General features: G+C 39.4%; 1 pseudogene; it reads right to left on the bottom strand.

Annotated features, from left to right (window-relative positions):
- Positions 1-4,791: 4,791 nt before the first annotated feature.
- On the bottom strand, positions 4,792-6,693 carry LOC100351538 (histone-binding protein RBBP7 pseudogene; annotated as a pseudogene).
- Between the last annotated feature and the right edge of the window lie 4,697 nt (positions 6,694-11,390).

The raw sequence follows: 11,390 nt of genomic DNA, 5'->3' as shown, positions 1-11,390 counted from the left end.
GCTTCCCACGGGGCACATGGGCTCAAGCACTTGGACCATCCTCCACCGCTTTTCCAGGTCACAAGCAGAGGACTAGATTGGAAGAGAAGTAACTGGGACGTGAACTGGCACCCATATGGGATGTCAGTGCCACAAGTGGAAGCAAAGCCTACTATACCACAGCGCTGGCCCCCTATTTCTTTCTTTAATGTTTATAATTTTCATTGTGGAGATCTTTCACATCCTTCATTAAAATTATTCTAAGGTATTTAAATTTTTTGTAGCTATCATGAATAGGACTGCTCTTACAAGTCCTTTCTGATTCCTTTTCATTTCTTCTGTGATCCACTGTTGATTCAGGAACATGTTCAGTCTCTTTGTGTTTGCATACTTTCTAAAGATTCTTAAGTTGTTGTTACATTTCCATTGTGCTCAGCAAAGATACATGGTATAATTTCAGTTTTTTTTTTTTTTATTTGCTGAGACTGGCTTCATGGCCTATCTTAGAGAATTTTCCATGCAGTGATGGAAAGAATGTGTATTCTTCATCTGTGTGATGAAAGGTTCTGTAGGTATCAGGTCCACTTGATCCATAGTCACATTAGCTCTGTTGTCTCTTCGTTGATGTTCTGTTTAGTTCATCTGTCCATTGATGAAAGTAGGGTGTTGAAGTCCCCCATTACTATTTATTGGAGTATGTGTCTCCCTTTAGATACATCAACATTTGTTTTAAATAGCCAGGCACCCTGGCATTGGGTTCACATACATTTATTAAAGTCACATTTTCTTGTTGAATTGATCCCTTAATCATTACATAATGCCTTTCTTTGTTACTCTTAGTAGTTTTGTGTGAAAGTCTATTTTGTCTGATACTGGGATGGCTATACCAGTTTGTTTTTTGCTTTCCATTATCATGTACTATCTTTTTTCATCCTTTCATTTTCAATCTGTGTGCATTTTTGTTGGTGAGGTATGTTTCTCGTAGGTAGCAAACAGTGGCTCTTGTTTTTTAATGCATTCAGCTAGTCTTTCTCTTTTTTTCTTTTTATTTTTTTTAAATTTTATTTATTTATTTTGACAAGTAGAGTTACAGACAGTGAGAGGCGACCCCAGATTTTCACATTGTAATATTGAAGTGTTCTTTGTTCCTTTGAGGGGTATCATGTTGTCTTCCTTATTCTTGTTTCTTGAATTTCTGCATTTATATTTAGGCATTTGTGGAAACACTTGTTTTTTTTCCTCTGATGGCTTTTATATTTGAACTGTTCCTCTGTGGTTTAGTGGAATATCTGCTGTTTCAGTGAATACCAAGAGACATGTGATGGGTGTGATGAGGGAGCTCTGTTCAGTGTTCAGGGTGCGATGAGTATCCGAGGTAACACCCATGTTGGGTGTGGTAGATCTCCTCTTGTTAACAGAAGCTGGGGGGAAGGGGAATGGTCACCTCTGTTGGTGTGATCACACCCTCACCTCCACTCTTCTCTTCCAACGTGGTCAAAGATCAATGCCTGGGCATTAGCCTACAGTGGGTACAATACTCGTCTGTGATACCACATGAACTGCACAAAGGATCTATGTAGTCCTCAGTGTGAGTCTGGATCCTCCTGCAGTGATGCACCCCAGGCAATCAGGGAGCTCTGAGTGTATGGAGCCGCTCACCGTGATTTCCCAAAGTACACTCTTGTGCAGTCACAGAGTTTCTACAGTCTCAGCACACAAGGCTTCCACAGTCTCAGAGTACAGAGGATTTGCTCTGGCCCACCAGCTTCTCCTATGCACAGAGAGGCAGACATCCCCAGAGCCAGCTGCCTGTGGTTTCTCCACAAAGGCAGTTTGAGCCCCGGAGCCTGTGATAGGTTGAGAGGCTGGAGGAACTCATAGTCTTATTTGGGTGCCCAGACCTCTGTCAGTCCTCCCCCACAAGACTCCAAGTTAGTGGGGAATGCAGATTTTTCCCTCTGATAAAATCTCTGGTACACACACATGCACAAGAGTTGCTGCCCACAGTCTATTTATTTTACAATGGTGCCTTCTCCTCGCTGGTTGCCTGGTGCGTGCAACCAAGCTGATGCTGCCGCTACTGCTGACAAGATGGCATCTAACCCAGGCCAGTTGCTGGGGGCATGTGCAGGAGTTGCCACAGCTGTTACATAATTATGTCCAAAATGGTGCCTGCACTCTCAGCCGATTGCTGGGTGCCATTGCAGGGATGGGGTGGGGAAAGAGAAATGTGAGTTATCAGGTACCCTATCCCCCTTAGGGCTCCAGCCTAGACACACGCCAAGCTCTCCTTCTGGCTATATCACTAGTGGCACAGGCCTCACTCTCCAAAGCTGGCACTTTCTCCTGCTCCTGGCTGCTAAGGTCATATGTTGTGTTGTGCTCATGCTGTATGTCTGCACCTTTCAAACAGATCCATAGCATCCTTCTTCCTTATGTAGAATTTTCACTGCAGTTCCTCCCTCTCTAATTCTCCCCTGAGAATGTACTCCCCCCACTTTTCCTCATAAACCTTTTATTTAAGGTATACAAACTTCATGCATTTCACAAATACAACTTTAGGAACATAGTGATTCTTCCCACCCTACCCAACCTTTTCCTTCATCCCTCTCCTATTCCCATTCCTATTTTTTACTAAGATCTATTTTCAATTAACTTTATACACATAAGATTAACTCTATACTAAGTAAAGAATTCAACAAATAGTATGGAAAAGAACCTGTTTTTCTTTTTTTCTTATTTTTTCTTTTTTTACAGGCAGAGTGGACAGTGAGAGAGAGAGAGACGGAGAGAAAGGTCTTCCTTTGCCGTTGGTTCACCCTCCAATGGCCGCCACGCTGATCCGAAGGCAGGAGCCAGGTGCTTCTCCTGGTCTCCCATGCGGTGCAGGGCCCAAGCACTTGGGCCATCCTCCACTGCACTCCCTGGCCATAGCAGAGAGCTGGCCTGGAAGAGGGGCAACTGGGACAGAATCCAGCACTCTGACCAGGACTAGAACCTGGTGTGCCGGCGCCGCAAGGCGGAGGATTAGCCTGTTGAGCCACAGTGCCAGCCAGAACCTGTTTTTCAACAGTTGAGACAAGGGTGTTCAAAGTCATCACATCTCAAAATGTCAATTTCAATTCTATAGATTACCTTTTAGGTGCTCTGTTAGTTACCACAGATCAGGGAGAACATATGGTATTTGTCCTTATGGGACTGGCTTATTTCACTAAGTGTGATATTTTACAGTTGCATCCATTTTATTGCAAACAACAGGATTTCACTTTTTTCCTGCTGTGTAAGAAAAAATGGTGTACATATCCCATAATTTCTTTTTTTAAACAGAATCTTTAATAACTGAGTCTTTAAACATATTCATACTATTTTTTTCATTCACTGTATATTTACACAGAGTTTCAGTGTATGTGCATTAATATTTTACTTTCATATAATCATGTTTGAATTTCAAAGATTGATCAGCTGTGAGAAAATTTAGAACATTTTATGGAGAATTTCTTTTTTTTAATATTCCTGAAATTATTAACTTTGTACTCCTGAGACAATCATGGTACCTCATCCTAGAAATTATTAAATATTCAACCAGGTTACTAGTTTCAAACTATAAAGAAGAAGTAACTTACCTACCTCTTCCATCTTTGCTCAACAATACCACGTCATTCCAATCAATAGGCATTTTTACATGCTATTTCCTCCAAGAGTATTACTCCTCCAGTTCTAGCTTTCCATGGCTAGCTACTGCTTGTCATCAGATGAAACCTCAACTCTCCCAATTCTGACTTAGATATTGAATGTGAACACAAGTAAACATATATGCATAATTTTTTGTTATACTCTTCCTTAGCTGGAAATATAATATATTCCTATTAGTATTTTTATTTGTTTTTTATTTGTATACATTTCATAAATACAACTTTATGAATATAGTAATTCTTCCCACTGTACCTGCCCTCCCACCCACACTCCCACACCACTTGCTCTTCCTTTTCTTGTTCTGTCTTGTGTATTACTAAGGTCTATTTTCATTTAACTTTATACACAGAAGATTATTCTAGGTAAAGAGTTCAGCACTTTGTATGAGGTTGAAAAAGAATAAGAAAAAAAATCAAAACAAAAAACAAAACCAAAAGAACCCCTTAAAACAACAACAACAAAAAAACAAGAACAAAAGCTGTTCCTGAACAATCTAGACAATGGCTGTTCAAAGTCATTGCATCTCATTGGTAATTTCGTTTTTTTTTTTTTTTTGAAACTTAATTATCTTTAGAGAGGAACCCAAGAATGGTACATCTTAGACATAACTATATTTGTGTGGCATAAGAATATCCTCTACTTAATACACTAGAATGGCAATTCTTTGAGAACAAGTTTTACTATTAAGTCTTATAATACAGCTCTTTGAGGACAGAGGTCCTGCATGGGAAATTAGAGCACAGTGACTCCTGTTGTTTATTTAACAGTTAACACTCTTATGTATAGAATCAGTGATCACTCAATGTTCTTAACAAGAGCTGCCTAGGCTATGGAAGCCTTTTGGATCCACAAACTCCGTCAGTATTTGGACAAGGCCATAGGCAAAGTAGAAGCTCTCTGCTCCCTTCAGAAGAAAGTACATCCTTCTTTGGTAGCTACTTCTTTCCATGGGGGTCTCACCCACAGAAGTCCTTCATGAAGATCTATTTTTGCCACAGTGTCTTGGCTTTCCATACATGGAATGCTCTCATGGGCTATTCAGCAACACCAGAATGCTTTAAGGGTTTATTCTGAGGTCCAAGTGCTACTTAAAGCAGTTATCATTCTATGAGTCTGCTGTATGGACTGCTTCCCATGTTAGAGCATTCTCTCCCTTTTTTATTTTAAAACTTTATTTTTGCAAAGCCAATCAAGAAAGTGTTGGAAGGAAAAAGTGTAAAAGTTATTGTTGCATATTTGGGAACAGCAAACACTTAGTTTGAGAAAATGAGGACTTAAACAGTTGAACCCAAGGCAGTAGTACCCTGCTACTTAGGATCTTAAAACAATGATGATGTTCTTTCTTACACAACATTCTTTTCTTCCCTAACAGCTACAATAGGATACAGAATGCAATAACTCACTTGAAAGTGCTAGAGTCAGAGGGTGAAGAACGCCATAAGCCATCCCACTTAACAATTCTTACTATACAATGCCTTTTTGGTGCTTGATAATTCAAGCATTCTTTCATGTTACCATTACATTCAACAGAAAACATCCCTCCAGTTCCGATGTTGTGACTTCTGACTCTTTATCATTGTAAATTATCTTCAGCCATTTGCCATATCTGCAGGATGTTATCCTCAGACACGGAGCAGATGACCCAAGGCTCATTGGGATTCCAACTAAAATCTGAGATCTTGGCAGTGTGTCCTCCATGAATAAACAGGAGTTCTGGAGGCCCATCTTCTGCATCTTCTGCTGATTGTTCTTCAATTTTACTTAAATCCCATACATTCAGGCGGCAATCAGTACCACTTGAAGCCAGAATAGTTTCAATATGTGGAGACCAGTGGACCTGGAAAATTTCATCCTTATGAGATTCGAAGGTATGAAGTTTTAATTTCAAGTTATGCAGATCCCATAAAGCTACAGTCTTATCCGCAGAGCCAGTTGCTAGAATGAACTCGCTGTAGGGATTGAACGAGAGGCAGTTGACCTCGGTGGTATGTGCATCCACCAAGTGACTCAGGATGGAGGTGGTATTGGACTGGTATCCCATATCATAAGTTTCTGATCATCAGCAACAGATCCAAACAACGACTCATGGAGCAGGTGCCAGGCCACATCCTCCACAACAGTTGAGTGGCCAGTAAAGATTGCTTTAGCATCCACAATTTTGCCTTCCGTTGGTCCTGCATTTATTTCCCACAGACAGACAGTATGCTCATCAGATTCACTTAGGAGATGTCCACTTAAATTAAAATTCCAGGAAAGACCATAGCCTTCCTTTTGGTGACCTCCTAACCTAAGATCAGGATTGCATTCTCCACTTGGGTCTGGTTTAATAGGGTGTTTTGTATAGTCAAAAACCAAGACATCAGAAGATGGTGTTTTTGTAGCAATGATATGAGGATTCTGTGGCATGTAATGGGCACGGTTTACTTCTCCTTCATGATTAATTTTACTTTCACATTCAATTTTTCCTGTTACAGAACCAAAGCCACCAAATTTACTCTTGTCACTATCACAGTGGGAAGCATCAAACTGTGTGCATCATCATTGGGAATATGTACTCGAGCAACCACCAGATGATTCTGCTCATCAGATGTATGAGTCCCCAGGACTAGCCAATGAAGGGCATAACCTATTCCTTCCGGTTTAGTCACTTCAGGAAGCCACTGAACCATAAGACTGGGCCACTGAAGAGCATGGGTCATAATCAGGTCATATAGAAATGGTGTATTCTTCTTCCAGATTTTATACTCTTCGTTGATGACACGCTCCTCCACAGTATCTTCAAACATCTGCTTACTCGCCATCTTGCGCTGGGTTGTTCGCCCCTCAAAACCACCTCGGACTCCCCTCGATAGACAAGCGCAGCCCGACCGCTGGCGCTCCTGCCTGTCCGCTGACACGTCACACAATCTTAGTTTTCAAAGCCTGAGCTCCGTCTCGCTGCCTGGGTTCTTCCCCAGACGATACGCCTTTCTTTTCTGCCTCTCCTCGCTCACGGAGACCGAGGTCTGAGGTGCTCTTCTCTATTCGCTCCTTTTTTTTTTAATTCTTTTTTTTTAACTTTCATTTAAGGAATATAAATTTCCAAAGTACAGTTTATGGATTACAATGGCTCCCCCCCCATAACTTCCCTCCCACCCGCAACCCTCCCCTTTCCCGCTCCCTCTCCCCTTCCATTCACATCAAGATTCATTTTCAATTCTTTTTATATACAGAAGATCAGTTTAGCATATATTAAGTAAAGATTTCAACAGTTTGCTCCCACACAGAAACAAAGTGAAAAATACTGTTTGAGTACTAGTTATAGCATTAAATCACAATGTACAGCACACTAAGGACAGAGATCCTACATGAGGAGTAAGTGCACAGTGACTCCTGTTGTTGACTTAACAATTGACACTCTTGTTTATGACATCAGTAATCATCCTAGGCTCTTGTCATGAGTTGCCAAGGCTATGGAAGCCTTTTGAGTTCACCAACTCTGATCATATTTCGACAAGGTCGTAGTCAAAGTGGAAGTTCTCTCCTCCCTTCAGAGAAAGGTACCTCCTTCTTTGATGACCTGTTCTTTCCACTGGGATCTCACTCACGGAGATCTTTCATTTAGGTTTTTTTTTTTTTTTTTTTTTTTTTTTTTTTTTTTTTTTTTTTTTTTTTGCCAGAGTGTCTTGGCTTTCCATGCCTGAAATACTCTCATGGGCTTTTCAGCCAGATCCGCGTGCCTTAAGCGCTGATTCTGAGGCCAGAGTGCTGTTTAGGACATCTGCCATTCTATGGGTCTGCTGTGTATCTCGCTTCCCATGTTGGATCGTTCTCTCCCTTTTTTATTCTATCAGCTAGTATTTGCATACACTAGTCTTGTTTATGTGCTCCCTTTGGCTCTAAGTCCTATCATTTTCTGGAAATAAATGAGGATAACAGCACAACATACCAAAACTTATGGGACACAGCAAAAGCAGTGTTAAGAGGGAAGTTTATATCAATAGGTGCCTACATCAAGAAATTGGAAAGGCACCAAATATATGAGCTTTCAATGCATCTCAAGGATCTAGAAAATCTGCAGCAAACCAGACCCAAATCTAATAGGAGAAGAGAAATAATTAAAATCAGAGAAGAAATCAACAGGATTGAATCCAAAAAAAAATTACAAAAATTCAGCCAAACGAGGAGCTGGTTTTTTGAAAAAATAAACAAAATTGACACCCCATTGGCCCAACTAACTAAAAAAGAAGAGAAAAGACCCAAATCAATAAAATCAGAGATGAAAAAGGAAACGTAACAACAGACACCACAGAAATAAAAAGAATCATCAGAAATTACTACAAGGACTTGTATGCCAGCAAACAGGGAAACCTATCAGAAATGGATAGATTCCTGGACACATGCAACCTACCTAAATTGAACCAGGAAGACATCGAAAACCTAAACAGACCCATAACTGAGACAGAAATTGAAACAGTAATAAAGGCCCTCCCAACAAAGAAAAGCCCAGGACCAGATGAATTCACTGCTGAATTCTACCAGACATTTAAAGAAGAACTGACTCCAATTCTTCTCAAACTATTCAGAACAATCGAAAAAGAGGGAATCCTCCCAAATTCTTTCTATGAAGCTAGCATCACCTTAATTCCTAAGCCGGAAAAAGATGCAGCATTGAAAGAGAATTACAGACCAATATCCCTGATGAACATAGATGCAAGAATCCTCAATAAAATTCTGACCAATAGAATGCAACAACACATCAGAAAGATCATCCACCCAGACCAAGTGGGATTTATCCCTGGTGTGCAGGGATGGTTCAATGTGTGCAAATCAATCAATGTGATACACCACATTAACAGACTGCAGAAGAAAAACCATATGATTATCTCAATAGACGCTGAGAAAGCATTTGATAAAACACAACACCCTTTCATGATGAAAACTCTAAGCAAACGGTATGGAAGGAACATTCCTCAATACAATCAAACCAGTTTATGAAAAACCCACTGCCAGAATCCCATTGAATGGGGAAAAGTTGGAAGCATTTCCACTGAGATCTGGTACCAGACAGGGATGCCCACTCTCACCACTGCTATTCAATATAGTTCTGGAAGTTCTAGCCAGAGCAATAGGCAAGAAAAAAGAAATTAAAGGGATACAAATTGGGAAGGAAGAACTCAAACTATCCCTCTTTGCAGATGATATGATTCTTTATTTAGGGGACCCAAAGAACACTACTAAGAGACTATTGGAACTCATAGAAGAGTTTGGCAAAGTAGCAGGGTATAAAATCAATGCACAAAAATCAACAGCCTTTGTATACACAGGCAATGCCATGGCTGAGGAAGAACTTCCAAGATCAATCCCATTCACAATAGCAACAAAAACAATCAAATACCTTGGAATAAACTTAACCAAGGTCGTTCAAGAGCTCTACGATGAAAATTACAAAACCTTAAAGAAAGAAATAGAAGAGGATACCAAGAAATGGAAAAATCTTCCATGCTCATGGATTGGAAGAATCAATATCATCAAAATGTCCATTCTCCCAAAAGCCATTTATACATTCAATGCAATACCAATCAAGATACCGAAGACCTTCTTCTCAGTTCTGGAAAAAATGATGCTGAAATTCATATGGAGGCACAAGAGACCTCGAATAGCTAAAACAATCTTGTACAACAAAAACAAAGCCGGAGGCATCACAATACCAGATTTCAGGACATACTACAGGGCAGTTGTAATCAAAACAGCATGGTACTTGTACAGAAACAGATGGATAGACCAATGGAACAGAATAGAAACACCAGAAATCAATCCAAACATCTACAGCCAACTTATATTTGATCAACGATCCAAAACCAACCCCTGGAGTAAGGACAGTCTATTCAATAAATGGTGCTGGGAAAATTGGATTTCCACGTGCAGAATCATGAAGCAAAACCCCTGCCTTTCACCTTACACAAAAATCCACTCAACATTGATTAAAGACTTAAATCTATGACCCAACACCATCAAATTATTAGAGAGCTTTGGAAAAAACCCTGCAAGATATGGGTACCAGCAAAGACTTCAGGTTTAGGAATTAAGGTGATGCTGGTTTCATAGAATTTGGGAGAATTCCCTCCCTTTCAATTGTTTTGAATATCTTCTTTAAATGTCTGGTAGAATTCAGTGTTGAAGCCATCTGGTCCTGGCTTTTCTTTGTTGGGAAGCCTTTATTACAGATTCAATTTCCATCTTTATTATCGGTCTGTTTTGATTTTCTGTGTCTTTGTGGCTCAATTTAGGTAGGTTGTATGTGTCCTAGAATCTACCCATTTCTTCTAGGTTTCCCGTTTTGTTGGTATACAGCTCTTTGTCATAATTTCTGATTATTCTTTTTTTTTCTGTGGGGTCTGTTACATTTTCTTTTTCATCTCTAAGTTGGTTCCTCTCCCACTTTTTTTGGTTAGTTGGGCCACTGGCTGTCAATTTTGTTTATTTTTTTAAAAAACCATTTCTTCATTTTGCTGATCTTTTGTATTATTTTATTTCTTCTTATTTTATTTATTCTCTAATTTGAATTATTTCTTTTCTCCTACTAGTTTTGGGTTTGGTTTGCTGTTGTTTTTAAGGGTCCTAGAGATGCATTGATAGGTCATTTATTTTGTGCCTTTCCAATTTCTTGATATAGACACTAATAGCTATAAACTTTCCTCTTAACACTGCTTTTGCTGTATCCTATAAATTTTGATATATTTTGTTGTCATTTTCACTTGTTCCCAGAAATTTTTTTATCCTCTTTTGATTTCTTAAATGGCCAATGTTCATTTAGGAGCATGATGTTTAGTCTCCATGTGTTTGCATATGTTCTAGAGATTCCTGAGTTGCTGATTACCAACTTCATTCCACTGTGGTCAGAAAAGGTGCATGGTATGATTTAGATTTTTTTGAATTTGCTGAGACTTGCTTTATTGCCTAGCATGTGGTCAATCCTGAAGAACATACCATGCAGTGGTGAGAAGAATTTGTATTCTGCAGTTTTAGGATGGAAAGTTCTGTAGATATCTATTATGTCCATTTGGCCTATAGTGTCGATTAACTCTGTTGTTTCTTTGTTGATTTGCTGTCTGGTTGATCTGTCCAATGCTGAAAGTGGGATTTTGAAATCCCCCATTACTATTATATTTCTGTCTATATCTCACTTTAGATCCCTTAAACTTTCTTTTAAATAGCCAGGTGCCCTATAGTTAGGTGTATATACATTTATAATAGTCACTTCTTCCTGTTGAATTGATCCCTTGGTCATTAAACAGTGCCCTTCTTTGTCTCTTTTGACAATTTTTTGGTTAAAGTCTATTTTGTCTGATATTAGCATGGCTATACCAGCTCTTTTTTGGTTTCTTTTTAGCATGGATTATCTTTTTCCACCCTTTCACTTTCAACCTGCTAATATTGTTGTTGGTAAGATGTGTTTCTTGTAGGCAGAAAATAGCTGGGTTTTCTTTTTTGATCCATTCAGCCAGTCTGTGTCTATCAATTGGAGAGTTGAAGCCCTTTATATTCAGGGTGACTATTGATAAGTAGCAACTTTGCCAAGCCATTTTTCCTTTAATATTTCTATTTTTTAAATTTGTATTTCCTTTGTACTTTTGCTGGGAGTTTTTCAGCTTTCAACTTCTTTCATAGTGGTGACCATATTTCTATGTTTCTGTGTGCAGCACATCCTTGGGCATCTTTTATAAGGCTGGATGGGT

The sequence above is a fragment of the Oryctolagus cuniculus genome, chromosome X (assembly GCF_964237555.1).
Source record: "Oryctolagus cuniculus chromosome X, mOryCun1.1, whole genome shotgun sequence".
Classification (NCBI taxonomy): Eukaryota; Metazoa; Chordata; class Mammalia; order Lagomorpha; family Leporidae; genus Oryctolagus; species Oryctolagus cuniculus.
This window is presented reverse-complemented; position numbering and strand designations above follow the sequence as displayed.